At 49.1% G+C, this 27,504-nt stretch overlaps 13 non-coding genes across 13 annotated transcripts; 7 read left to right on the top strand and 6 right to left on the bottom strand.

The window, feature by feature from the left end:
* Nucleotides 1-403: 403 nt before the first annotated feature.
* Nucleotides 404-476, bottom strand: trnak-cuu (transfer RNA lysine (anticodon CUU)). The gene has a single exon. It is a non-coding gene; the product is annotated as a tRNA-Lys (tRNA).
* Nucleotides 477-1,647: 1,171 nt separating this feature from the next.
* Nucleotides 1,648-1,730, top strand: trnal-cag (transfer RNA leucine (anticodon CAG)). Its single transcript has one exon. It is a non-coding gene; the product is annotated as a tRNA-Leu (tRNA).
* A 2,788-nt stretch (nt 1,731-4,518) lies between these two features.
* trnak-cuu (transfer RNA lysine (anticodon CUU)) lies at nt 4,519-4,591 on the bottom strand. The gene has a single exon. It is a non-coding gene; the product is annotated as a tRNA-Lys (tRNA).
* A 1,172-nt stretch (nt 4,592-5,763) lies between these two features.
* On the top strand, nt 5,764-5,846 carry trnal-cag (transfer RNA leucine (anticodon CAG)). The gene has a single exon. It is a non-coding gene; the product is annotated as a tRNA-Leu (tRNA).
* Nucleotides 5,847-8,634: 2,788 nt separating this feature from the next.
* On the bottom strand, nt 8,635-8,707 carry trnak-cuu (transfer RNA lysine (anticodon CUU)). Its single transcript has one exon. It is a non-coding gene; the product is annotated as a tRNA-Lys (tRNA).
* Nucleotides 8,708-9,879: 1,172 nt separating this feature from the next.
* Nucleotides 9,880-9,962, top strand: trnal-cag (transfer RNA leucine (anticodon CAG)). The gene has a single exon. It is a non-coding gene; the product is annotated as a tRNA-Leu (tRNA).
* A 2,788-nt stretch (nt 9,963-12,750) lies between these two features.
* trnak-cuu (transfer RNA lysine (anticodon CUU)) lies at nt 12,751-12,823 on the bottom strand. Its single transcript has one exon. It is a non-coding gene; the product is annotated as a tRNA-Lys (tRNA).
* A 1,172-nt stretch (nt 12,824-13,995) lies between these two features.
* On the top strand, nt 13,996-14,078 carry trnal-cag (transfer RNA leucine (anticodon CAG)). Its single transcript has one exon. It is a non-coding gene; the product is annotated as a tRNA-Leu (tRNA).
* Nucleotides 14,079-16,866: 2,788 nt separating this feature from the next.
* Nucleotides 16,867-16,939, bottom strand: trnak-cuu (transfer RNA lysine (anticodon CUU)). The gene has a single exon. It is a non-coding gene; the product is annotated as a tRNA-Lys (tRNA).
* Nucleotides 16,940-18,111: 1,172 nt separating this feature from the next.
* On the top strand, nt 18,112-18,194 carry trnal-cag (transfer RNA leucine (anticodon CAG)). Its single transcript has one exon. It is a non-coding gene; the product is annotated as a tRNA-Leu (tRNA).
* A 2,788-nt stretch (nt 18,195-20,982) lies between these two features.
* On the bottom strand, nt 20,983-21,055 carry trnak-cuu (transfer RNA lysine (anticodon CUU)). The gene has a single exon. It is a non-coding gene; the product is annotated as a tRNA-Lys (tRNA).
* Nucleotides 21,056-22,227: 1,172 nt separating this feature from the next.
* Nucleotides 22,228-22,310, top strand: trnal-cag (transfer RNA leucine (anticodon CAG)). Its single transcript has one exon. It is a non-coding gene; the product is annotated as a tRNA-Leu (tRNA).
* Nucleotides 22,311-26,343: 4,033 nt separating this feature from the next.
* Nucleotides 26,344-26,426, top strand: trnal-cag (transfer RNA leucine (anticodon CAG)). The gene has a single exon. It is a non-coding gene; the product is annotated as a tRNA-Leu (tRNA).
* The last annotated feature ends 1,078 nt before the right edge of the window (nt 26,427-27,504 follow it).

Here is a 27,504-nt window from a genome sequence, read left to right as displayed (position 1 = left end):
CCCAACGTACGTGTTTGAACGGATCAATAACCGCACTGGAAAACTGTGGAAGAAGGGCGAAAAGATTCCTAATAGTTATTGTATTAGAATAGCTCTCCAATTTCTTAGCCTTCGTACACGCAATGTTTAAGGAAACGCTAGAGTAAATGAAACTGTAAATAGACAGGAGCTCTTCTTAGTTTTCATACAAGTTATGATGGCTGCAGCTCCTATCTGCGTCCGGGTGACCGGAGCCAAGGGATTATCTGCGGAACCTTTGATTTATCTCTCGGGCAAGGAGCTAGATACGCCCTTTTCATCTCGGTTTGATCACACCTGTGCATTAAAACGCAGTGCTCGGTACCATCGAGGTGTAAGAGGTTCAAGGATGAGCGGGAAACTTTGTTAATAAGGAGACGGGCACCGCCCAACGTGGGGCTCGAACCCACGACCCTGAGATTAAGAGTCTCATGCTCTACCGACTGAGCTAGCCGGGCGCCGGTGGAGCTGGTGGTTAACTTGTCCCTGTGACGGCAATTTGACAAGGTATACTTCCTGGCTTTTCATCATGTGCTGACCGGATTCGAGAGTAGCACACCCTGTTCTTTGTTGATTACTGTACCTCCAGCAGCGCAAATGTCAGTAATCATTGAAATGTACGACCTACAATCTCCTCAGCATGCCCGCGTGGACTCCTCAGTGATCATCCTTCTACGTTCTGCTGTAGTTTTCATGCAAGTGAAAACCGTGCTCCAAATAACAGCGGCACAGTTGTATCCTGCGGTAAGCATTCTTCTAATTCCATCGTTTTGCTCCAGGTAAAAGGTAGCGCATCATAGTGTTGATATTCCAAGGTTTCAGAGTCCGTATTGGATGGCTTGGATGCAGACATCGCTCAGAGCTCCCAGTATGATTTTCCCGAGTTCAGTTTTGCAGTGTTTTAGTGCTTTACTACTTCCAGTGGGCCTTTGAATGCTCTGCTAAGTAGAGACGTGACATAATTACTAATGCGACCGAGTGTGCTGGCTGTTCCTGGTTCGTAATGATTAACGCGAGAAATCAATATAAACATAACTGCTTCGATTTCGAGGTTCAGTTGAAGCTTTCAAAGAAACTATCAAAGACCTCAGAACAACCGAAGACACATTTGGTCATCTCCGTATTGGTGAAGATTAAAGAGTCCCGCAAGTGTCAAGCTTGCACAAACACACACGAGAGAGAAACTCAGGACAGAATTTAAAGAAAGGGAGACGCAGACTATTTGAAGGCACTTTGCTAACCCAATGGCATGCTTAGGAATCGTGCATAGGACACATGTAGCAGAGGATGGTTTCGATCCATCGACCTCTGGGTTATGGGCCCAGCACGCTTCCGCTGCGCCACTCTGCTGACGGCCTCTCTGCGTGTGGCGCACAACTGCTCTTTTTATTTCCTACATAAGTGATGAAAGAGTTGAAAGTTTCAACGACAAACGCAGACGTCACTTTGAGCGCTTGGTGTTGTAGCACAAATCATCACATGCTGCTCTACACTGGATTATAAAAGCCGACACATTTTCCAAACATTTTAATGCTGGAGTCACACTGTAGTATTAATAACAGTGCGATACTCGAGGAGCGTAGTGGGATCGCGGTGGCTCATCAGACCGCCCCGGGACAGGGGGCCCGCGTCAGGATGGCCGAGCGGTCTAAGGCGCTGCGTTCAGGTCGCAGTCTCCCCTGGAGGCGTGGGTTCGAATCCCACTCCTGACAAAAAGCTTGCTCAGTGCCGTCTCCAGTCGGGTGCAAATGGGTGAAGCAGCCTGACGCAGGGAACGTGCGCCGATAGGCGTAGGTGTATCCCCTGCCTCTTCCGAATTAGCTCGTGCTCCATAGGATGGAAGCGGATGCTCTGGCTTTTTGACTCGAATATAACCTGATCACAACAGAAGGCCGTGCAGCCCAGTGCTGGTTTAAGAATGCCTCGTGTCTTCAGGCCCCTATTCCTTCAGGTTACCCCTTTGGAATAGTCGTCCGAAAAAGACGGGAAAGGAAAAGCATGTAAGCTCCCACACACTGCGTTAGCATTAGCGGTTGGAATCTGATGGGAGAAAAGCAACCTGGCTCGCCGTCAAGCAATCCATCCCTGGTCTCCCACGTGACAGGCGGGGATACGCACCACTATACTAACGAGGAGCGCTTGCTTGGCGCTTGAAGACACTTCCTCTTGCGGCTACTACTGTTTCCGGTTTCGTCTTTTCTTTTCATTCCTCCCAGAGGAGCGCATGAAAACGTTTCCATCTGCGCCATCCTCACCCCTCCAATGCTATGGTCCCTGCTCCTCCTGGTGCACTGCAAACACTCATTCAGCCGGTTCTTTCAGTTTGAATAATTAGGTCTTCAAAGGCTGGAAGTAGGGCGCAAGACATGCCAATGCCAAAAGCGTGGCTGTGTGCTTCCAGCTGTGAAATGTCACTGGTGGATGTTGAAGACATTACTTCCAAGGCAGCAGGTCCAAGCGATTTAGCGTTTGTACAAGAAGCAGGAAGAGAGAAACGGCACTCCGCCTTTTTCTGGGCAGGCCGAAGCGACAGGAGAAGGGCGCCGTAGTGGGCAGGATTCGAGCCGACGCGGGGAGACCCCAATGGCTTTCTAGCCCATCGCCTTAACCGCTCGGCCACGACTACAGGGAGCGCCGCCGCCGCCGGCTTGCGATCATTTAACACGGAGGGCGAGGCGGCGGCGGTAACCTTTTTCAATGTCGCTCTCCGTTTCCCCAGAAAAAAAGCCAAATGACATGCTAGCACTCGGACACCCTTCAGAAGACTGAAGGGTGGCTTAAAGCTGGAAGGATTAGGTCTCCCCGTTCCGACGCGACAATCGAACTTCCTTAGGCAGAGAGAAAGCAACATCGAGGAGCGTCAACAAGACTTTAGAAGCTGCGCCACACGCCACTTTCAGTCGCAGACACAGCAGTTTTAAAGGCAGGAATCGCCTTTGCGAACGCCATGAGAAACAGAACGCAAGCTCAGGTCCTGCGGTTTAACAAACAGCCACGGCTTTCATGCGACTGGACATTTCTTTTCTGGAGCGAATTCACTTTCAACTTCAAGAAATTCACACAACTTGCGAAATACGAAATACAAATCTGGCTCATCGCTGCACAAGAAATACCGCCGGCTGGCAAGAAAATGACAACGGTGTTTTTCCTTAACGAAAAACTTCCCATGGAGAAAAACAACGGCTGTGCGTCTCTGTCGGCTTGATTCAGTTTAATGCAAGTATTCATTCTCCTCCTGGAAAATACAGCTTGCGAAAGATGAAATACAATTCTTGGCTTTTCTGGGTGAGTGCAGAAGAAATCCTGCCGGCTGGCAGAAGAATTCCAGCCTTTTTTACTCTTTAACCAGAAACTTGCGAATGATACAAAGCAAGCGGGGTGCGTTTCTGTGCAGCTGTTAACTGAACAGCTGCTGCTTCAAGCCCACCCAGGGCTCATTCCGATTTCAACATCATGCCCCCTGAAGGTAGACTGGATTTCTTTGCGAAGCATTCACCCTTTGGACGTTTCAGGAAAGGTGCGTGTCGATGCCAGACTTGAAAAGCTTTCCATACAAAGAAACAACATAGTGCTTTTGATTGATGGGAAACGGCAAGAGCGGTTTGAGCAGCTCCGGCCTCTCAACCGCTTTACAATGTGATCGGCACCTCGGTAGCCAGTTTAGAAGGCTGAAAAGGATGCTGGAAGCACAGCGACGTTCTAAAACCAGCGCTTGAAAAGCATCTGCATACATAAAATGTCCATTTCCCCAAAGCTGAATCTGCATCTTCAGAAGATTGTCAGCTATACGTTTTCGTTCTTTGTTTCCTTTTTTTACGACAAGCTTTCGAGAAATGAACTGTCTATTGTGATGAAGGCTGCATTAGAAATTGTGCATCTAGCTTAGTTCAATGAAATCGGGAGGTGCACCTGTCTCAAGCGGATGGCTCTTTGCAGGCACACTACGGAAACCTGCGGGCGCAAGTTGGGAGAAGTGACTCTTGCAGAGTGTTGAGCTTCGAGAAGAGGGCTCCGCTCAGGAAGATATTTCCACATGTTGAAGAGTCGCTTTTCGCCCTTTCTTTCCCACATTTTTCCAGTGCGGTTATTGATCGCGTTCAAAATGTTTTCCCAACGTACGTGTTACCTGCAAAATCAGAGTGAAACTGTTATGGCGAAAAGATTCCTAATAGTTATTGTATTAGAATAGCTCTCCAATTTCTTAGCCTTCGTACACGCAATGTTTAAGGAAACGCTAGAGTAAATGAAACTGTAAATAGACAGGAGCTCTTCTTAGTTTTCATACAAGTTATGATGGCTGCAGCTCCTATCTGCGTCCGGGTGACCGGAGCCAAGGGATTATCTGCGGAACCTTTGATTTATCTCTCGGGCAAGGAGCTAGATACGCCCTTTTCATCTCGGTTTGATCACACCTGTGCATTAAAACGCAGTGCTCGGTACCATCGAGGTGTAAGAGGTTCAAGGATGAGCGGGAAACTTTGTTAATAAGGAGACGGGCACCGCCCAACGTGGGGCTCGAACCCACGACCCTGAGATTAAGAGTCTCATGCTCTACCGACTGAGCTAGCCGGGCGCCGGTGGAGCTGGTGGTTAACTTGTCCCTGTTGACGGCAATTTGACAAGGTATACTTCCTGGCTTTTCATCATGTGCTGACCGGATTCGAGAGTAGCACACCCTGTTCTTTGTTGATTACTGTACCTCCAGCAGCGCAAATGTCAGTAATCATTGAAATGTACGACCTACAATCTCCTCAGCATGCCCGCGTGGACTCCTCAGTGATCATCCTTCTACGTTCTGCTGTAGTTTTCATGCAAGTGAAAACCGTGCTCCAAATAACAGCGGCACAGTTGTATCCTGCGGTAAGCATTCTTCTAATTCCATCGTTTTGCTCCAGGTAAAAGGTAGCGCATCATAGTGTTGATATTCCAAGGTTTCAGAGTCCGTATTGGATGGCTTGGATGCAGACATCGCTCAGAGCTCCCAGTATGATTTTCCCGAGTTCAGTTTTGCAGTGTTTTAGTGCTTTACTACTTCCAGTGGGCCTTTGAATGCTCTGCTAAGTAGAGACGTGACATAATTACTAATGCGACCGAGTGTGCTGGCTGTTCCTGGTTCGTAATGATTAACGCGAGAAATCAATATAAACATAACTGCTTCGATTTCGAGGTTCAGTTGAAGCTTTCAAAGAAACTATCAAAGACCTCAGAACAACCGAAGACACATTTGGTCATCTCCGTATTGGTGAAGATTAAAGAGTCCCGCAAGTGTCAAGCTTGCACAAACACACACGAGAGAGAAACTCAGGACAGAATTTAAAGAAAGGGAGACGCAGACTATTTGAAGGCACTTTGCTAACCCAATGGCATGCTTAGGAATCGTGCATAGGACACATGTAGCAGAGGATGGTTTCGATCCATCGACCTCTGGGTTATGGGCCCAGCACGCTTCCGCTGCGCCACTCTGCTGACGGCCTCTCTGCGTGTGGCGCACAACTGCTCTTTTTATTTCCTACATAAGTGATGAAAGAGTTGAAAGTTTCAACGACAAACGCAGACGTCACTTTGAGCGCTTGGTGTTGTAGCACAAATCATCACATGCTGCTCTACACTGGATTATAAAAGCCGACACATTTTCCAAACATTTTAATGCTGGAGTCACACTGTAGTATTAATAACAGTGCGATACTCGAGGAGCGTAGTGGGATCGCGGTGGCTCATCAGACCGCCCCGGGACAGGGGGCCCGCGTCAGGATGGCCGAGCGGTCTAAGGCGCTGCGTTCAGGTCGCAGTCTCCCCTGGAGGCGTGGGTTCGAATCCCACTCCTGACAAAAAGCTTGCTCAGTGCCGTCTCCAGTCGGGTGCAAATGGGTGAAGCAGCCTGACGCAGGGAACGTGCGCCGATAGGCGTAGGTGTATCCCCTGCCTCTTCCGAATTAGCTCGTGCTCCATAGGATGGAAGCGGATGCTCTGGCTTTTTGACTCGAATATAACCTGATCACAACAGAAGGCCGTGCAGCCCAGTGCTGGTTTAAGAATGCCTCGTGTCTTCAGGCCCCTATTCCTTCAGGTTACCCCTTTGGAATAGTCGTCCGAAAAAGACGGGAAAGGAAAAGCATGTAAGCTCCCACACACTGCGTTAGCATTAGCGGTTGGAATCTGATGGGAGAAAAGCAACCTGGCTCGCCGTCAAGCAATCCATCCCTGGTCTCCCACGTGACAGGCGGGGATACGCACCACTATACTAACGAGGAGCGCTTGCTTGGCGCTTGAAGACACTTCCTCTTGCGGCTACTACTGTTTCCGGTTTCGTCTTTTCTTTTCATTCCTCCCAGAGGAGCGCATGAAAACGTTTCCATCTGCGCCATCCTCACCCCTCCAATGCTATGGTCCCTGCTCCTCCTGGTGCACTGCAAACACTCATTCAGCCGGTTCTTTCAGTTTGAATAATTAGGTCTTCAAAGGCTGGAAGTAGGGCGCAAGACATGCCAATGCCAAAAGCGTGGCTGTGTGCTTCCAGCTGTGAAATGTCACTGGTGGATGTTGAAGACATTACTTCCAAGGCAGCAGGTCCAAGCGATTTAGCGTTTGTACAAGAAGCAGGAAGAGAGAAACGGCACTCCGCCTTTTTCTGGGCAGGCCGAAGCGACAGGAGAAGGGCGCCGTAGTGGGCAGGATTCGAGCCGACGCGGGGAGACCCCAATGGCTTTCTAGCCCATCGCCTTAACCGCTCGGCCACGACTACAGGGAGCGCCGCCGCCGCCGGCTTGCGATCATTTAACACGGAGGGCGAGGCGGCGGCGGTAACCTTTTTCAATGTCGCTCTCCGTTTCCCCAGAAAAAAAGCCAAATGACATGCTAGCACTCGGACACCCTTCAGAAGACTGAAGGGTGGCTTAAAGCTGGAAGGATTAGGTCTCCCCGTTCCGACGCGACAATCGAACTTCCTTAGGCAGAGAGAAAGCAACATCGAGGAGCGTCAACAAGACTTTAGAAGCTGCGCCACACGCCACTTTCAGTCGCAGACACAGCAGTTTTAAAGGCAGGAATCGCCTTTGCGAACGCCATGAGAAACAGAACGCAAGCTCAGGTCCTGCGGTTTAACAAACAGCCACGGCTTTCATGCGACTGGACATTTCTTTTCTGGAGCGAATTCACTTTCAACTTCAAGAAATTCACACAACTTGCGAAATACGAAATACAAATCTGGCTCATCGCTGCACAAGAAATACCGCCGGCTGGCAAGAAAATGACAACGGTGTTTTTCCTTAACGAAAAACTTCCCATGGAGAAAAACAACGGCTGTGCGTCTCTGTCGGCTTGATTCAGTTTAATGCAAGTATTCATTCTCTTCCTGGAAAATACAGCTTGCGAAAGATGAAATACAATTCTTGGCTTTTCTGGGTGAGTGCAGAAGAAATCCTGCCGGCTGGCAGAAGAATTCCAGCCTTTTTTACTCTTTAACCAGAAACTTGCGAATGATACAAAGCAAGCGGGGTGCGTTTCTGTGCAGCTGTTAACTGAACAGCTGCTGCTTCAAGCCCACCCAGGGCTCATTCCGATTTCAACATCATGCCCCCTGAAGGTAGACTGGATTTCTTTGCGAAGCATTCACCCTTTGGACGTTTCAGGAAAGGTGCGTGTCGATGCCAGACTTGAAAAGCTTTCCATACAAAGAAACAACATAGTGCTTTTGATTGATGGGAAACGGCAAGAGCGGTTTGAGCAGCTCCGGCCTCTCAACCGCTTTACAATGTGATCGGCACCTCGGTAGCCAGTTTAGAAGGCTGAAAAGGATGCTGGAAGCACAGCGACGTTCTAAAACCAGCGCTTGAAAAGCATCTGCATACATAAAATGTCCATTTCCCCAAAGCTGAATCTGCATCTTCAGAAGATTGTCAGCTATACGTTTTCGTTCTTTGTTTCCTTTTTTTACGACAAGCTTTCGAGAAATGAACTGTCTATTGTGATGAAGGCTGCATTAGAAATTGTGCATCTAGCTTAGTTCAATGAAATCGGGAGGTGCACCTGTCTCAAGCGGATGGCTCTTTGCAGGCACACTACGGAAACCTGCGGGCGCAAGTTGGGAGAAGTGACTCTTGCAGAGTGTTGAGCTTCGAGAAGAGGGCTCCGCTCAGGAAGATATTTCCACATGTTGAAGAGTCGCTTTTCGCCCTTTCTTTCCCACATTTTTCCAGTGCGGTTATTGATCGCGTTCAAAATGTTTTCCCAACGTACGTGTTACCTGCAAAATCAGAGTGAAACTGTTATGGCGAAAAGATTCCTAATAGTTATTGTATTAGAATAGCTCTCCAATTTCTTAGCCTTCGTACACGCAATGTTTAAGGAAACGCTAGAGTAAATGAAACTGTAAATAGACAGGAGCTCTTCTTAGTTTTCATACAAGTTATGATGGCTGCAGCTCCTATCTGCGTCCGGGTGACCGGAGCCAAGGGATTATCTGCGGAACCTTTGATTTATCTCTCGGGCAAGGAGCTAGATACGCCCTTTTCATCTCGGTTTGATCACACCTGTGCATTAAAACGCAGTGCTCGGTACCATCGAGGTGTAAGAGGTTCAAGGATGAGCGGGAAACTTTGTTAATAAGGAGACGGGCACCGCCCAACGTGGGGCTCGAACCCACGACCCTGAGATTAAGAGTCTCATGCTCTACCGACTGAGCTAGCCGGGCGCCGGTGGAGCTGGTGGTTAACTTGTCCCTGTTGACGGCAATTTGACAAGGTATACTTCCTGGCTTTTCATCATGTGCTGACCGGATTCGAGAGTAGCACACCCTGTTCTTTGTTGATTACTGTACCTCCAGCAGCGCAAATGTCAGTAATCATTGAAATGTACGACCTACAATCTCCTCAGCATGCCCGCGTGGACTCCTCAGTGATCATCCTTCTACGTTCTGCTGTAGTTTTCATGCAAGTGAAAACCGTGCTCCAAATAACAGCGGCACAGTTGTATCCTGCGGTAAGCATTCTTCTAATTCCATCGTTTTGCTCCAGGTAAAAGGTAGCGCATCATAGTGTTGATATTCCAAGGTTTCAGAGTCCGTATTGGATGGCTTGGATGCAGACATCGCTCAGAGCTCCCAGTATGATTTTCCCGAGTTCAGTTTTGCAGTGTTTTAGTGCTTTACTACTTCCAGTGGGCCTTTGAATGCTCTGCTAAGTAGAGACGTGACATAATTACTAATGCGACCGAGTGTGCTGGCTGTTCCTGGTTCGTAATGATTAACGCGAGAAATCAATATAAACATAACTGCTTCGATTTCGAGGTTCAGTTGAAGCTTTCAAAGAAACTATCAAAGACCTCAGAACAACCGAAGACACATTTGGTCATCTCCGTATTGGTGAAGATTAAAGAGTCCCGCAAGTGTCAAGCTTGCACAAACACACACGAGAGAGAAACTCAGGACAGAATTTAAAGAAAGGGAGACGCAGACTATTTGAAGGCACTTTGCTAACCCAATGGCATGCTTAGGAATCGTGCATAGGACACATGTAGCAGAGGATGGTTTCGATCCATCGACCTCTGGGTTATGGGCCCAGCACGCTTCCGCTGCGCCACTCTGCTGACGGCCTCTCTGCGTGTGGCGCACAACTGCTCTTTTTATTTCCTACATAAGTGATGAAAGAGTTGAAAGTTTCAACGACAAACGCAGACGTCACTTTGAGCGCTTGGTGTTGTAGCACAAATCATCACATGCTGCTCTACACTGGATTATAAAAGCCGACACATTTTCCAAACATTTTAATGCTGGAGTCACACTGTAGTATTAATAACAGTGCGATACTCGAGGAGCGTAGTGGGATCGCGGTGGCTCATCAGACCGCCCCGGGACAGGGGGCCCGCGTCAGGATGGCCGAGCGGTCTAAGGCGCTGCGTTCAGGTCGCAGTCTCCCCTGGAGGCGTGGGTTCGAATCCCACTCCTGACAAAAAGCTTGCTCAGTGCCGTCTCCAGTCGGGTGCAAATGGGTGAAGCAGCCTGACGCAGGGAACGTGCGCCGATAGGCGTAGGTGTATCCCCTGCCTCTTCCGAATTAGCTCGTGCTCCATAGGATGGAAGCGGATGCTCTGGCTTTTTGACTCGAATATAACCTGATCACAACAGAAGGCCGTGCAGCCCAGTGCTGGTTTAAGAATGCCTCGTGTCTTCAGGCCCCTATTCCTTCAGGTTACCCCTTTGGAATAGTCGTCCGAAAAAGACGGGAAAGGAAAAGCATGTAAGCTCCCACACACTGCGTTAGCATTAGCGGTTGGAATCTGATGGGAGAAAAGCAACCTGGCTCGCCGTCAAGCAATCCATCCCTGGTCTCCCACGTGACAGGCGGGGATACGCACCACTATACTAACGAGGAGCGCTTGCTTGGCGCTTGAAGACACTTCCTCTTGCGGCTACTACTGTTTCCGGTTTCGTCTTTTCTTTTCATTCCTCCCAGAGGAGCGCATGAAAACGTTTCCATCTGCGCCATCCTCACCCCTCCAATGCTATGGTCCCTGCTCCTCCTGGTGCACTGCAAACACTCATTCAGCCGGTTCTTTCAGTTTGAATAATTAGGTCTTCAAAGGCTGGAAGTAGGGCGCAAGACATGCCAATGCCAAAAGCGTGGCTGTGTGCTTCCAGCTGTGAAATGTCACTGGTGGATGTTGAAGACATTACTTCCAAGGCAGCAGGTCCAAGCGATTTAGCGTTTGTACAAGAAGCAGGAAGAGAGAAACGGCACTCCGCCTTTTTCTGGGCAGGCCGAAGCGACAGGAGAAGGGCGCCGTAGTGGGCAGGATTCGAGCCGACGCGGGGAGACCCCAATGGCTTTCTAGCCCATCGCCTTAACCGCTCGGCCACGACTACAGGGAGCGCCGCCGCCGCCGGCTTGCGATCATTTAACACGGAGGGCGAGGCGGCGGCGGTAACCTTTTTCAATGTCGCTCTCCGTTTCCCCAGAAAAAAAGCCAAATGACATGCTAGCACTCGGACACCCTTCAGAAGACTGAAGGGTGGCTTAAAGCTGGAAGGATTAGGTCTCCCCGTTCCGACGCGACAATCGAACTTCCTTAGGCAGAGAGAAAGCAACATCGAGGAGCGTCAACAAGACTTTAGAAGCTGCGCCACACGCCACTTTCAGTCGCAGACACAGCAGTTTTAAAGGCAGGAATCGCCTTTGCGAACGCCATGAGAAACAGAACGCAAGCTCAGGTCCTGCGGTTTAACAAACAGCCACGGCTTTCATGCGACTGGACATTTCTTTTCTGGAGCGAATTCACTTTCAACTTCAAGAAATTCACACAACTTGCGAAATACGAAATACAAATCTGGCTCATCGCTGCACAAGAAATACCGCCGGCTGGCAAGAAAATGACAACGGTGTTTTTCCTTAACGAAAAACTTCCCATGGAGAAAAACAACGGCTGTGCGTCTCTGTCGGCTTGATTCAGTTTAATGCAAGTATTCATTCTCCTCCTGGAAAATACAGCTTGCGAAAGATGAAATACAATTCTTGGCTTTTCTGGGTGAGTGCAGAAGAAATCCTGCCGGCTGGCAGAAGAATTCCAGCCTTTTTTACTCTTTAACCAGAAACTTGCGAATGATACAAAGCAAGCGGGGTGCGTTTCTGTGCAGCTGTTAACTGAACAGCTGCTGCTTCAAGCCCACCCAGGGCTCATTCCGATTTCAACATCATGCCCCCTGAAGGTAGACTGGATTTCTTTGCGAAGCATTCACCCTTTGGACGTTTCAGGAAAGGTGCGTGTCGATGCCAGACTTGAAAAGCTTTCCATACAAAGAAACAACATAGTGCTTTTGATTGATGGGAAACGGCAAGAGCGGTTTGAGCAGCTCCGGCCTCTCAACCGCTTTACAATGTGATCGGCACCTCGGTAGCCAGTTTAGAAGGCTGAAAAGGATGCTGGAAGCACAGCGACGTTCTAAAACCAGCGCTTGAAAAGCATCTGCATACATAAAATGTCCATTTCCCCAAAGCTGAATCTGCATCTTCAGAAGATTGTCAGCTATACGTTTTCGTTCTTTGTTTCCTTTTTTTACGACAAGCTTTCGAGAAATGAACTGTCTATTGTGATGAAGGCTGCATTAGAAATTGTGCATCTAGCTTAGTTCAATGAAATCGGGAGGTGCACCTGTCTCAAGCGGATGGCTCTTTGCAGGCACACTACGGAAACCTGCGGGCGCAAGTTGGGAGAAGTGACTCTTGCAGAGTGTTGAGCTTCGAGAAGAGGGCTCCGCTCAGGAAGATATTTCCACATGTTGAAGAGTCGCTTTTCGCCCTTTCTTTCCCACATTTTTCCAGTGCGGTTATTGATCGCGTTCAAAATGTTTTCCCAACGTACGTGTTACCTGCAAAATCAGAGTGAAACTGTTATGGCGAAAAGATTCCTAATAGTTATTGTATTAGAATAGCTCTCCAATTTCTTAGCCTTCGTACACGCAATGTTTAAGGAAACGCTAGAGTAAATGAAACTGTAAATAGACAGGAGCTCTTCTTAGTTTTCATACAAGTTATGATGGCTGCAGCTCCTATCTGCGTCCGGGTGACCGGAGCCAAGGGATTATCTGCGGAACCTTTGATTTATCTCTCGGGCAAGGAGCTAGATACGCCCTTTTCATCTCGGTTTGATCACACCTGTGCATTAAAACGCAGTGCTCGGTACCATCGAGGTGTAAGAGGTTCAAGGATGAGCGGGAAACTTTGTTAATAAGGAGACGGGCACCGCCCAACGTGGGGCTCGAACCCACGACCCTGAGATTAAGAGTCTCATGCTCTACCGACTGAGCTAGCCGGGCGCCGGTGGAGCTGGTGGTTAACTTGTCCCTGTTGACGGCAATTTGACAAGGTATACTTCCTGGCTTTTCATCATGTGCTGACCGGATTCGAGAGTAGCACACCCTGTTCTTTGTTGATTACTGTACCTCCAGCAGCGCAAATGTCAGTAATCATTGAAATGTACGACCTACAATCTCCTCAGCATGCCCGCGTGGACTCCTCAGTGATCATCCTTCTACGTTCTGCTGTAGTTTTCATGCAAGTGAAAACCGTGCTCCAAATAACAGCGGCACAGTTGTATCCTGCGGTAAGCATTCTTCTAATTCCATCGTTTTGCTCCAGGTAAAAGGTAGCGCATCATAGTGTTGATATTCCAAGGTTTCAGAGTCCGTATTGGATGGCTTGGATGCAGACATCGCTCAGAGCTCCCAGTATGATTTTCCCGAGTTCAGTTTTGCAGTGTTTTAGTGCTTTACTACTTCCAGTGGGCCTTTGAATGCTCTGCTAAGTAGAGACGTGACATAATTACTAATGCGACCGAGTGTGCTGGCTGTTCCTGGTTCGTAATGATTAACGCGAGAAATCAATATAAACATAACTGCTTCGATTTCGAGGTTCAGTTGAAGCTTTCAAAGAAACTATCAAAGACCTCAGAACAACCGAAGACACATTTGGTCATCTCCGTATTGGTGAAGATTAAAGAGTCCCGCAAGTGTCAAGCTTGCACAAACACACACGAGAGAGAAACTCAGGACAGAATTTAAAGAAAGGGAGACGCAGACTATTTGAAGGCACTTTGCTAACCCAATGGCATGCTTAGGAATCGTGCATAGGACACATGTAGCAGAGGATGGTTTCGATCCATCGACCTCTGGGTTATGGGCCCAGCACGCTTCCGCTGCGCCACTCTGCTGACGGCCTCTCTGCGTGTGGCGCACAACTGCTCTTTTTATTTCCTACATAAGTGATGAAAGAGTTGAAAGTTTCAACGACAAACGCAGACGTCACTTTGAGCGCTTGGTGTTGTAGCACAAATCATCACATGCTGCTCTACACTGGATTATAAAAGCCGACACATTTTCCAAACATTTTAATGCTGGAGTCACACTGTAGTATTAATAACAGTGCGATACTCGAGGAGCGTAGTGGGATCGCGGTGGCTCATCAGACCGCCCCGGGACAGGGGGCCCGCGTCAGGATGGCCGAGCGGTCTAAGGCGCTGCGTTCAGGTCGCAGTCTCCCCTGGAGGCGTGGGTTCGAATCCCACTCCTGACAAAAAGCTTGCTCAGTGCCGTCTCCAGTCGGGTGCAAATGGGTGAAGCAGCCTGACGCAGGGAACGTGCGCCGATAGGCGTAGGTGTATCCCCTGCCTCTTCCGAATTAGCTCGTGCTCCATAGGATGGAAGCGGATGCTCTGGCTTTTTGACTCGAATATAACCTGATCACAACAGAAGGCCGTGCAGCCCAGTGCTGGTTTAAGAATGCCTCGTGTCTTCAGGCCCCTATTCCTTCAGGTTACCCCTTTGGAATAGTCGTCCGAAAAAGACGGGAAAGGAAAAGCATGTAAGCTCCCACACACTGCGTTAGCATTAGCGGTTGGAATCTGATGGGAGAAAAGCAACCTGGCTCGCCGTCAAGCAATCCATCCCTGGTCTCCCACGTGACAGGCGGGGATACGCACCACTATACTAACGAGGAGCGCTTGCTTGGCGCTTGAAGACACTTCCTCTTGCGGCTACTACTGTTTCCGGTTTCGTCTTTTCTTTTCATTCCTCCCAGAGGAGCGCATGAAAACGTTTCCATCTGCGCCATCCTCACCCCTCCAATGCTATGGTCCCTGCTCCTCCTGGTGCACTGCAAACACTCATTCAGCCGGTTCTTTCAGTTTGAATAATTAGGTCTTCAAAGGCTGGAAGTAGGGCGCAAGACATGCCAATGCCAAAAGCGTGGCTGTGTGCTTCCAGCTGTGAAATGTCACTGGTGGATGTTGAAGACATTACTTCCAAGGCAGCAGGTCCAAGCGATTTAGCGTTTGTACAAGAAGCAGGAAGAGAGAAACGGCACTCCGCCTTTTTCTGGGCAGGCCGAAGCGACAGGAGAAGGGCGCCGTAGTGGGCAGGATTCGAGCCGACGCGGGGAGACCCCAATGGCTTTCTAGCCCATCGCCTTAACCGCTCGGCCACGACTACAGGGAGCGCCGCCGCCGCCGGCTTGCGATCATTTAACACGGAGGGCGAGGCGGCGGCGGTAACCTTTTTCAATGTCGCTCTCCGTTTCCCCAGAAAAAAAGCCAAATGACATGCTAGCACTCGGACACCCTTCAGAAGACTGAAGGGTGGCTTAAAGCTGGAAGGATTAGGTCTCCCCGTTCCGACGCGACAATCGAACTTCCTTAGGCAGAGAGAAAGCAACATCGAGGAGCGTCAACAAGACTTTAGAAGCTGCGCCACACGCCACTTTCAGTCGCAGACACAGCAGTTTTAAAGGCAGGAATCGCCTTTGCGAACGCCATGAGAAACAGAACGCAAGCTCAGGTCCTGCGGTTTAACAAACAGCCACGGCTTTCATGCGACTGGACATTTCTTTTCTGGAGCGAATTCACTTTCAACTTCAAGAAATTCACACAACTTGCGAAATACGAAATACAAATCTGGCTCATCGCTGCACAAGAAATACCGCCGGCTGGCAAGAAAATGACAACGGTGTTTTTCCTTAACGAAAAACTTCCCATGGAGAAAAACAACGGCTGTGCGTCTCTGTCGGCTTGATTCAGTTTAATGCAAGTATTCATTCTCCTCCTGGAAAATACAGCTTGCGAAAGATGAAATACAATTCTTGGCTTTTCTGGGTGAGTGCAGAAGAAATCCTGCCGGCTGGCAGAAGAATTCCAGCCTTTTTTACTCTTTAACCACAAACTTGCGAATGATACAAAGCAAGCGGGGTGCGTTTCTGTGCAGCTGTTAACTGAACAGCTGCTGCTTCAAGCCCACCCAGGGCTCATTCCGATTTCAACATCATGCCCCCTGAAGGTAGACTGGATTTCTTTGCGAAGCATTCACCCTTTGGACGTTTCAGGAAAGGTGCGTGTCGATGCCAGACTTGAAAAGCTTTCCATACAAAGAAACAACATAGTGCTTTTGATTGATGGGAAACGGCAAGAGCGGTTTGAGCAGCTCCGGCCTCTCAACCGCTTTACAATGTGATCGGCACCTCGGTAGCCAGTTTAGAAGGCTGAAAAGGATGCTGGAAGCACAGCGACGTTCTAAAACCAGCGCTTGAAAAGCATCTGCATACATAAAATGTCCATTTCCCCAAAGCTGAATCTGCATCTTCAGAAGATTGTCAGCTATACGTTTTCGTTCTTTGTTTCCTTTTTTTACGACAAGCTTTCGAGAAATGAACTGTCTATTGTGATGAAGGCTGCATTAGAAATTGTGCATCTAGCTTAGTTCAATGAAATCGGGAGGTGCACCTGTCTCAAGCGGATGGCTCTTTGCAGGCACACTACGGAAACCTGCGGGCGCAAGTTGGGAGAAGTGACTCTTGCAGAGTGTTGAGCTTCGAGAAGAGGGCTCCGCTCAGGAAGATATTTCCACATGTTGAAGAGTCGCTTTTCGCCCTTTCTTTCCCACATTTTTCCAGTGCGGTTATTGATCGCGTTCAAAATGTTTTCCCAACGTACGTGTTACCTGCAAAATCAGAGTGAAACTGTTATGGCGAAAAGATTCCTAATAGTTATTGTATTAGAATAGCTCTCCAATTTCTTAGCCTTCGTACACGCAATGTTTAAGGAAACGCTAGAGTAAATGAAACTGTAAATAGACAGGAGCTCTTCTTAGTTTTCATACAAGTTATGATGGCTGCAGCTCCTATCTGCGTCCGGGTGACCGGAGCCAAGGGATTATCTGCGGAACCTTTGATTTATCTCTCGGGCAAGGAGCTAGATACGCCCTTTTCATCTCGGTTTGATCACACCTGTGCATTAAAACGCAGTGCTCGGTACCATCGAGGTGTAAGAGGTTCAAGGATGAGCGGGAAACTTTGTTAATAAGGAGACGGGCACCGCCCAACGTGGGGCTCGAACCCACGACCCTGAGATTAAGAGTCTCATGCTCTACCGACTGAGCTAGCCGGGCGCCGGTGGAGCTGGTGGTTAACTTGTCCCTGTTGACGGCAATTTGACAAGGTATACTTCCTGGCTTTTCATCATGTGCTGACCGGATTCGAGAGTAGCACACCCTGTTCTTTGTTGATTACTGTACCTCCAGCAGCGCAAATGTCAGTAATCATTGAAATGTACGACCTACAATCTCCTCAGCATGCCCGCGTGGACTCCTCAGTGATCATCCTTCTACGTTCTGCTGTAGTTTTCATGCAAGTGAAAACCGTGCTCCAAATAACAGCGGCACAGTTGTATCCTGCGGTAAGCATTCTTCTAATTCCATCGTTTTGCTCCAGGTAAAAGGTAGCGCATCATAGTGTTGATATTCCAAGGTTTCAGAGTCCGTATTGGATGGCTTGGATGCAGACATCGCTCAGAGCTCCCAGTATGATTTTCCCGAGTTCAGTTTTGCAGTGTTTTAGTGCTTTACTACTTCCAGTGGGCCTTTGAATGCTCTGCTAAGTAGAGACGTGACATAATTACTAATGCGACCGAGTGTGCTGGCTGTTCCTGGTTCGTAATGATTAACGCGAGAAATCAATATAAACATAACTGCTTCGATTTCGAGGTTCAGTTGAAGCTTTCAAAGAAACTATCAAAGACCTCAGAACAACCGAAGACACATTTGGTCATCTCCGTATTGGTGAAGATTAAAGAGTCCCGCAAGTGTCAAGCTTGCACAAACACACACGAGAGAGAAACTCAGGACAGAATTTAAAGAAAGGGAGACGCAGACTATTTGAAGGCACTTTGCTAACCCAATGGCATGCTTAGGAATCGTGCATAGGACACATGTAGCAGAGGATGGTTTCGATCCATCGACCTCTGGGTTATGGGCCCAGCACGCTTCCGCTGCGCCACTCTGCTGACGGCCTCTCTGCGTGTGGCGCACAACTGCTCTTTTTATTTCCTACATAAGTGATGAAAGAGTTGAAAGTTTCAACGACAAACGCAGACGTCACTTTGAGCGCTTGGTGTTGTAGCACAAATCATCACATGCTGCTCTACACTGGATTATAAAAGCCGACACATTTTCCAAACATTTTAATGCTGGAGTCACACTGTAGTATTAATAACAGTGCGATACTCGAGGAGCGTAGTGGGATCGCGGTGGCTCATCAGACCGCCCCGGGACAGGGGGCCCGCGTCAGGATGGCCGAGCGGTCTAAGGCGCTGCGTTCAGGTCGCAGTCTCCCCTGGAGGCGTGGGTTCGAATCCCACTCCTGACAAAAAGCTTGCTCAGTGCCGTCTCCAGTCGGGTGCAAATGGGTGAAGCAGCCTGACGCAGGGAACGTGCGCCGATAGGCGTAGGTGTATCCCCTGCCTCTTCCGAATTAGCTCGTGCTCCATAGGATGGAAGCGGATGCTCTGGCTTTTTGACTCGAATATAACCTGATCACAACAGAAGGCCGTGCAGCCCAGTGCTGGTTTAAGAATGCCTCGTGTCTTCAGGCCCCTATTCCTTCAGGTTACCCCTTTGGAATAGTCGTCCGAAAAAGACGGGAAAGGAAAAGCATGTAAGCTCCCACACACTGCGTTAGCATTAGCGGTTGGAATCTGATGGGAGAAAAGCAACCTGGCTCGCCGTCAAGCAATCCATCCCTGGTCTCCCACGTGACAGGCGGGGATACGCACCACTATACTAACGAGGAGCGCTTGCTTGGCGCTTGAAGACACTTCCTCTTGCGGCTACTACTGTTTCCGGTTTCGTCTTTTCTTTTCATTCCTCCCAGAGGAGCGCATGAAAACGTTTCCATCTGCGCCATCCTCACCCCTCCAATGCTATGGTCCCTGCTCCTCCTGGTGCACTGCAAACACTCATTCAGCCGGTTCTTTCAGTTTGAATAATTAGGTCTTCAAAGGCTGGAAGTAGGGCGCAAGACATGCCAATGCCAAAAGCGTGGCTGTGTGCTTCCAGCTGTGAAATGTCACTGGTGGATGTTGAAGACATTACTTCCAAGGCAGCAGGTCCAAGCGATTTAGCGTTTGTACAAGAAGCAGGAAGAGAGAAACGGCACTCCGCCTTTTTCTGGGCAGGCCGAAGCGACAGGAGAAGGGCGCCGTAGTGGGCAGGATTCGAGCCGACGCGGGGAGACCCCAATGGCTTTCTAGCCCATCGCCTTAACCGCTCGGCCACGACTACAGGGAGCGCCGCCGCCGCCGGCTTGCGATCATTTAACACGGAGGGCGAGGCGGCGGCGGTAACCTTTTTCAATGTCGCTCTCCGTTTCCCCAGAAAAAAAGCCAAATGACATGCTAGCACTCGGACACCCTTCAGAAGACTGAAGGGTGGCTTAAAGCTGGAAGGATTAGGTCTCCCCGTTCCGACGCGACAATCGAACTTCCTTAGGCAGAGAGAAAGCAACATCGAGGAGCGTCAACAAGACTTTAGAAGCTGCGCCACACGCCACTTTCAGTCGCAGACACAGCAGTTTTAAAGGCAGGAATCGCCTTTGCGAACGCCATGAGAAACAGAACGCAAGCTCAGGTCCTGCGGTTTAACAAACAGCCACGGCTTTCATGCGACTGGACATTTCTTTTCTGGAGCGAATTCACTTTCAACTTCAAGAAATTCACACAACTTGCGAAATACGAAATACAAATCTGGCTCATCGCTGCACAAGAAATACCGCCGGCTGGCAAGAAAATGACAACGGTGTTTTTCCTTAACGAAAAACTTCCCATGGAGAAAAACAACGGCTGTGCGTCTCTGTCGGCTTGATTCAGTTTAATGCAAGTATTCATTCTCCTCCTGGAAAATACAGCTTGCGAAAGATGAAATACAATTCTTGGCTTTTCTGGGTGAGTGCAGAAGAAATCCTGCCGGCTGGCAGAAGAATTCCAGCCTTTTTTACTCTTTAACCACAAACTTGCGAATGATACAAAGCAAGCGGGGTGCGTTTCTGTGCAGCTGTTAACTGAACAGCTGCTGCTTCAAGCCCACCCAGGGCTCATTCCGATTTCAACATCATGCCCCCTGAAGGTAGACTGGATTTCTTTGCGAAGCATTCACCCTTTGGACGTTTCAGGAAAGGTGCGTGTCGATGCCAGACTTGAAAAGCTTTCCATACAAAGAAACAACATAGTGCTTTTGATTGATGGGAAACGGCAAGAGCGGTTTGAGCAGCTCCGGCCTCTCAACCGCTTTACAATGTGATCGGCACCTCGGTAGCCAGTTTAGAAGGCTGAAAAGGATGCTGGAAGCACAGCGACGTTCTAAAACCAGCGCTTGAAAAGCATCTGCATACATAAAATGTCCATTTCCCCAAAGCTGAATCTGCATCTTCAGAAGATTGTCAGCTATACGTTTTCGTTCTTTGTTTCCTTTTTTTACGACAAGCTTTCGAGAAATGAACTGTCTATTGTGATGAAGGCTGCATTAGAAATTGTGCATCTAGCTTAGTTCAATGAAATCGGGAGGTGCACCTGTCTCAAGCGGATGGCTCTTTGCAGGCACACTACGGAAACCTGCGGGCGCAAGTTGGGAGAAGTGACTCTTGCAGAGTGTTGAGCTTCGAGAAGAGGGCTCCGCTCAGGAAGATATTTCCACATGTTGAAGAGTCGCTTTTCGCCCTTTCTTTCCCACATTTTTCCAGTGCGGTTATTGATCGCGTTCAAAATGTTTTCCCAACGTACGTGTTACCTGCAAAATCACAGTGAAACTGTTATGCCGAAAAGATTCCTAATAGTTATTGTATTAGAATAGCTCTCCAATTTCTTAGCCTTCGTACACGCAATGTTTAAGGAAACGCTAGAGTAAATGAAACTGTAAATAGACAGGAGCTCTTCTTAGTTTTCATACAAGTTATGATGGCTGCAGCTCCTATCTGCGTCCGGGTGACCGGAGCCAAGGGATTATCTGCGGAACCTTTGATTTATCTCTCGGGCAAGGAGCTAGATACGCCCTTTTCATCTCGGTTTGATCACACCTGTGCATTAAAACGCAGTGCTCGGTACCATCGAGGTGTAAGAGGTTCAAGGATGAGCGGGAAACTTTGTTAATAGGGAGACGGGCACCGCCCAACGTGGGGCTCGAACCCACGACCTTGAGATTAAGAGTCTCATGCTCTACCGACTGAGCTAGCCGGGCGCCGGTGGAGCTGGTGGTTAACTTGTCCCTGTTGACGGCAATTTGACAAGGTATACTTCCTGGCTTTTCATCATGTGCTGACCGGATTCGAGAGTAGCACACCCTGTTCTTTGTTGATTACTGTACCTCCAACAGCGCAAATGTCAGTAATCATTGAAATGTACGACCTACAATCTCCTCAGCATGCCCGCGTGGACTCCTCAGTGATCATCCTTCTACGTTCTGCTGTAGTTTTCATGCAAGTGAAAACCGTGCTCCAAATAACAGCGGCACAGTTGTATCCTGCGGTAAGCATTCTTCTAATTCCATCGTTTTGCTCCAGGTAAAAGGTAGCGCATCATAGTGTTGATATTCCAAGGTTTCAGAGTCCGTATTGGATGGCTTGGATGCAGACATCGCTCAGAGCTCCCAGTATGATTTTCCCGAGTTCAGTTTTGCAGTGTTTTAGTGCTTTACTACTTCCAGTGGGCCTTTGAATGCTCTGCTAAGTAGAGACGTGACATAATTACTAATGCGACCGAGTGTGCTGGCTGTTCCTGGTTCGTAATGATTAACGCGAGAAATCAATATAAACATAACTGCTTCGATTTCGAGGTTCAGTTGAAGCTTTCAAAGAAACTATCAAAGACCTCAGAACAACCGAAGACACATTTGGTCATCTCCGTATTGGTGAAGATTAAAGAGTCCCGCAAGTGTCAAGCTTGCACAAACACACACGAGAGAGAAACTCAGGACAGAATTTAAAGAAAGGGAGACGCAGACTATTTGAAGGCACTTTGCTAACCCAATGGCATGCTTAGGAATCGTGCATAGGACACATGTAGCAGAGGATGGTTTCGATCCATCGACCTCTGGGTTATGGGCCCAGCACGCTTCCGCTGCGCCACTCTGCTGACGGCCTCTCTGCGTGTGGCGCACAACTGCTCTTTTTATTTCCTACATAAGTGATGAAAGAGTTGAAAGTTTCAACGACAAACGCAGACGTCACTTTGAGCGCTTGGTGTTGTAGCACAAATCATCACATGCTGCTCTACACTGGATTATAAAAGCCGACACATTTTCCAAACATTTTAATGCTGGAGTCACACTGTAGTATTAATAACAGTGCGATACTCGAGGAGCGTAGTGGGATCGCGGTGGCTCATCAGACCGCCCCGGGACAGGGGGCCCGCGTCAGGATGGCCGAGCGGTCTAAGGCGCTGCGTTCAGGTCGCAGTCTCCCCTGGAGGCGTGGGTTCGAATCCCACTCCTGACAAAAAGCTTGCTCAGTGCCGTCTCCAGTCGGGTGCAAATGGGTGAAGCAGCCTGACGCAGGGAACGTGCGCCGATAGGCGTAGGTGTATCCCCTGCCTCTTCCGAATTAGCTCGTGCTCCATAGGATGGAAGCGGATGCTCTGGCTTTTTGACTCGAATATAACCTGATCACAACAGAAGGCCGTGCAGCCCAGTGCTGGTTTAAGAATGCCTCGTGTCTTCAGGCCCCTATTCCTTCAGGTTACCCCTTTGGAATAGTCGTCCGAAAAAGACGGGAAAGGAAAAGCATGTAAGCTCCCACACACTGCGTTAGCATTAGCGGTTGGAATCTGATGGGAGAAAAGCAACCTGGCTCGCCGTCAAGCAATCCATCCCTGGTCTCCCACGTGACAGGCGGGGATACGCACCACTATACTAACGAGGAGCGCTTGCTTGGCGCTTGAAGACACTTCCTCTTGCGGCTACTACTGTTTCCGGTTTCGTCTTTTCTTTTCATTCCTCCCAGAGGAGCGCATGAAAACGTTTCCATCTGCGCCATCCTCACCCCTCCAATGCTATGGTCCCTGCTCCTCCTGGTGCACTGCAAACACTCATTCAGCCGGTTCTTTCAGTTTGAATAATTAGGTCTTCAAAGGCTGGAAGTAGGGCGCAAGACATGCCAATGCCAAAAGCGTGGCTGTGTGCTTCCAGCTGTGAAATGTCACTGGTGGATGTTGAAGACATTACTTCCAAGGCAGCAGGTCCAAGCGATTTAGCGTTTGTACAAGAAGCAGGAAGAGAGAAACGGCACTCCGCCTTTTTCTGGGCAGGCCGAAGCGACAGGAGAAGGGCGCCGTAGTGGGCAGGATTCGAGCCGACGCGGGGAGACCCCAATGGCTTTCTAGCCCATCGCCTTAACCGCTCGGCCACGACTACAGGGAGCGCCGCCGCCGCCGGCTTGCGATCATTTAACACGGAGGGCGAGGCGGCGGCGGTAACCTTTTTCAATGTCGCTCTCCGTTTCCCCAGAAAAAAAGCCAAATGACATGCTAGCACTCGGACACCCTTCAGAAGACTGAAGGGTGGCTTAAAGCTGGAAGGATTAGGTCTCCCCGTTCCGACGCGACAATCGAACTTCCTTAGGCAGAGAGAAAGCAACATCGAGGAGCGTCAACAAGACTTTAGAAGCTGCGCCACACGCCACTTTCAGTCGCAGACACAGCAGTTTTAAAGGCAGGAATCGCCTTTGCGAACGCCATGAGAAACAGAACGCAAGCTCAGGTCCTGCGGTTTAACAAACAGCCACGGCTTTCATGCGACTGGACATTTCTTTTCTGGAGCGAATTCACTTTCAACTTCAAGAAATTCACACAACTTGCGAAATACGAAATACAAATCTGGCTCATCGCTGCACAAGAAATACCGCCGGCTGGCAAGAAAATGACAACGGTGTTTTTCCTTAACGAAAAACTTCCCATGGAGAAAAACAACGGCTGTGCGTCTCTGTCGGCTTGATTCAGTTTAATGCAAGTATTCATTCTCCTCCTGGAAAATACAGCTTGCGAAAGATGAAATACAATTCTTGGCTTTTCTGGGTGAGTGCAGAAGAAATCCTGCCGGCTGGCAGAAGAATTCCAGCCTTTTTTACTCTTTAACCACAAACTTGCGAATGATACAAAGCAAGCGGGGTGCGTTTCTGTGCAGCTGTTAACTGAACAGCTGCTGCTTCAAGCCCACCCAGGGCTCATTCCGATTTCAACATCATGCCCCCTGAAGGTAGACTGGATTTCTTTGCGAAGCATTCACCCTTTGGACGTTTCAGGAAAGGTGCGTGTCGATGCCAGACTTGAAAAGCTTTCCATACAAAGAAACAACATAGTGCTTTTGATTGATGGGAAACGGCAAGAGCGGTTTGAGCAGCTCCGGCCTCTCAACCGCTTTACAATGTGATCGGCACCTCGGTAGCCAGTTTAGAAGGCTGAAAAGGATGCTGGAAGCACAGCGACGTTCTAACACCAGCGCTTGAAAAGCATCTGCATACATAAAATGTCCATTTCCCCAAAGCTGAATCTGCATCTTCAGAAGATTGTCAGCTATACGTTTTCGTTCTTTGTTTCCTTTTTTTACGACAAGCTTTCGAGAAATGAACTGTCTATTGTGATGAAGGCTGCATTAGAAATTGTGCATCTAGCTTAGTTCAATGAAATCGGGAGGTGCACCTGTCTCAAGCGGATGGCTCTTTGCAGGCACACTACGGAAACCTGCGGGCGCAAGTTGGGAGAAGTGACTCTTGCAGAGTGTTGAGCTTCGAGAAGAGGGCTCCGCTCAGGAAGATATTTCCACATGTTGAAGAGTCGCTTTTCGCCCTTTCTTTCCCACATTTTTCCAGTGCGGTTATTGATCGCGTTCAAAATGTTTTCCCAACGTACGTGTTACCTGCAAAATCACAGTGAAACTGTTATGGCGAAAAGATTCCTAATAGTTATTGTATTAGAATAGCTCTCCAATTTCTTAGCCTTCGTACACGCAATGTTTAAGGAAACGCTAGAGTAAATGAAACTGTAAATAGACAGGAGCTCTTCTTAGTTTTCATACAAGTTATGATGGCTGCAGCTCCTATCTGCGTCCGGGTGACCGGAGCCAAGGGATTATCTGCGGAACCTTTGATTTATCTCTCGGGCAAGGAGCTAGATACGCCCTTTTCATCTCGGTTTGATCACACCTGTGCATTAAAACGCAGTGCTCGGTACCATCGAGGTGTAAGAGGTTCAAGGATGAGCGGGAAACTTTGTTAATAAGGAGACGGGCACCGCCCGTCGTGGGGCTCGAACCCACGACCCTGAGATTAAGAGTCTCATGCTCTACCGACTGAGCTAGCCGGGCGCCGGTGGAGCTGGTGGTTAACTTGTCCCTGTTGACGGCAATTTGACAAGGTATACTTCCTGGCTTTTCATCATGTGCTGACCGGATTCGAGAGTAGCACACCCTGTTCTTTGTTGATTACTGTACCTCCAGCAGCGCAAATGTCAGTAATCATTGAAATGTACGACCTACAATCTCCTCAGCATGCCCGCGTGGACTCCTCAGTGATCATCCTTCTACGTTCTGCTGTAGTTTTCATGCAAGTGAAAACCGTGCTCCAAATAACAGCGGCACAGTTGTATCCTGCGGTAAGCATTCTTCTAATTCCATCGTTTTGCTCCAGGTAAAAGGTAGCGCATCATAGTGTTGATATTCCAAGGTTTCAGAGTCCGTATTGGATGGCTTGGATGCAGACATCGCTCAGAGCTCCCAGTATGATTTTCCCGAGTTCAGTTTTGCAGTGTTTTAGTGCTTTACTACTTCCAGTGGGCCTTTGAATGCTCTGCTAAGTAGAGACGTGACATAATTACTAATGCGACCGAGTGTGCTGGCTGTTCCTGGTTCGTAATGATTAACGCGAGAAATCAATATAAACATAACTGCTTCGATTTCGAGGTTCAGTTGAAGCTTTCAAAGAAACTATCAAAGACCTCAGAACAACCGAAGACACATTTGGTCATCTCCGTATTGGTGAAGATTAAAGAGTCCCGCAAGTGTCAAGCTTGCACAAACACACACGAGAGAGAAACTCAGGACAGAATTTAAAGAAAGGGAGATGCAGACTATTTGAAGGCACTTTGCTAACCCAATGGCATGCTTAGGAATCGTGCATAGGACACATGTAGCAGAGGATGGTTTCGATCCATCGACCTCTGGGTTATGGGCCCAGCACGCTTCCGCTGCGCCACTCTGCTGACGGCCTCTCTGCGTGTGGCGCACAACTGCTCTTTTTATTTCCTACATAAGTGATGAAAGAGTTGAAAGTTTCAACGACAAACGCAGACGTCACTTTGAGCGCTTGGTGTTGTAGCACAAATCATCACATGCTGCTCTACACTGGATTATAAAAGCCGACACATTTTCCAAACATTTTAATGCTGGAGTCACACTGTAGTATTAATAACAGTGCGATACTCGAGGAGCGTAGTGGGATCGCGGTGGCTCATCAGACCGCCCCGGGACAGGGGGCCCGCGTCAGGATGGCCGAGCGGTCTAAGGCGCTGCGTTCAGGTCGCAGTCTCCCCTGGAGGCGTGGGTTCGAATCCCACTCCTGACAAAAAGCTTGCTCAGTGCCGTCTCCAGTCGGGTGCAAATGGGTGAAGCAGCCTGACGCAGGGAACGTGCGCCGATAGGCGTAGGTGTATCCCCTGCCTCTTCCGAATTAGCTCGTGCTCCATAGGATGGAAGCGGATGCTCTGGCTTTTTGACTCGAATATAACCTGATCACAACAGAAGGCCGTGCAGCCCAGTGCTGGTTTAAGAATGCCTCGTGTCTTCAGGCCCCTATTCCTTCAGGTTACCCCTTTGGAATAGTCGTCCGAAAAAGACGGGAAAGGAAAAGCATGTAAGCTCCCACACACTGCGTTAGCATTAGCGGTTGGAATCTGATGGGAGAAAAGCAACCTGGCTCGCCGTCAAGCAATCCATCCCTGGTCTCCCACGTGACAGGCGGGGATACGCACCACTATACTAACGAGGAGCGCTTGCTTGGCGCTTGAAGACACTTCCTCTTGCGGCTACTACTGTTTCCGGTTTCGTCTTTTCTTTTCATTCCTCCCAGAGGAGCGCATGAAAACGTTTCCATCTGCGCCATCCTCACCCCTCCAATGCTATGGTCCCTGCTCCTCCTGGTGCACTGCAAACACTCATTCAGCCGGTTCTTTCAGTTTGAATAATTAGGTCTTCAAAGGCTGGAAGTAGGGCGCAAGACATGCCAATGCCAAAAGCGTGGCTGTGTGCTTCCAGCTGTGAAATGTCACTGGTGGATGTTGAAGACATTACTTCCAAGGCAGCAGGTCCAAGCGATTTAGCGTTTGTACAAGAAGCAGGAAGAGAGAAACGGCACTCCGCCTTTTTCTGGGCAGGCCGAAGCGACAGGAGAAGGGCGCCGTAGTGGGCAGGATTCGAGCCGACGCGGGGAGACCCCAATGGCTTTCTAGCCCATCGCCTTAACCGCTCGGCCACGACTACAGGGAGCGCCGCCGCCGCCGGCTTGCGATCATTTAACACGGAGGGCGAGGCGGCGGCGGTAACCTTTTTCAATGTCGCTCTCCGTTTCCCCAGAAAAAAAGCCAAATGACATGCTAGCACTCGGACACCCTTCAGAAGACTGAAGGGTGGCTTAAAGCTGGAAG

The sequence above is a fragment of the Lepisosteus oculatus genome, unplaced genomic scaffold (genome assembly GCF_040954835.1).
Source record: "Lepisosteus oculatus isolate fLepOcu1 unplaced genomic scaffold, fLepOcu1.hap2 HAP2_SCAFFOLD_374, whole genome shotgun sequence".
In the NCBI taxonomy this organism is placed as follows: Eukaryota; Metazoa; Chordata; class Actinopteri; order Semionotiformes; family Lepisosteidae; genus Lepisosteus; species Lepisosteus oculatus.
Note: the sequence above shows the minus strand (reverse complement) of the source record. Positions and strands in the feature narration are given on the sequence as shown.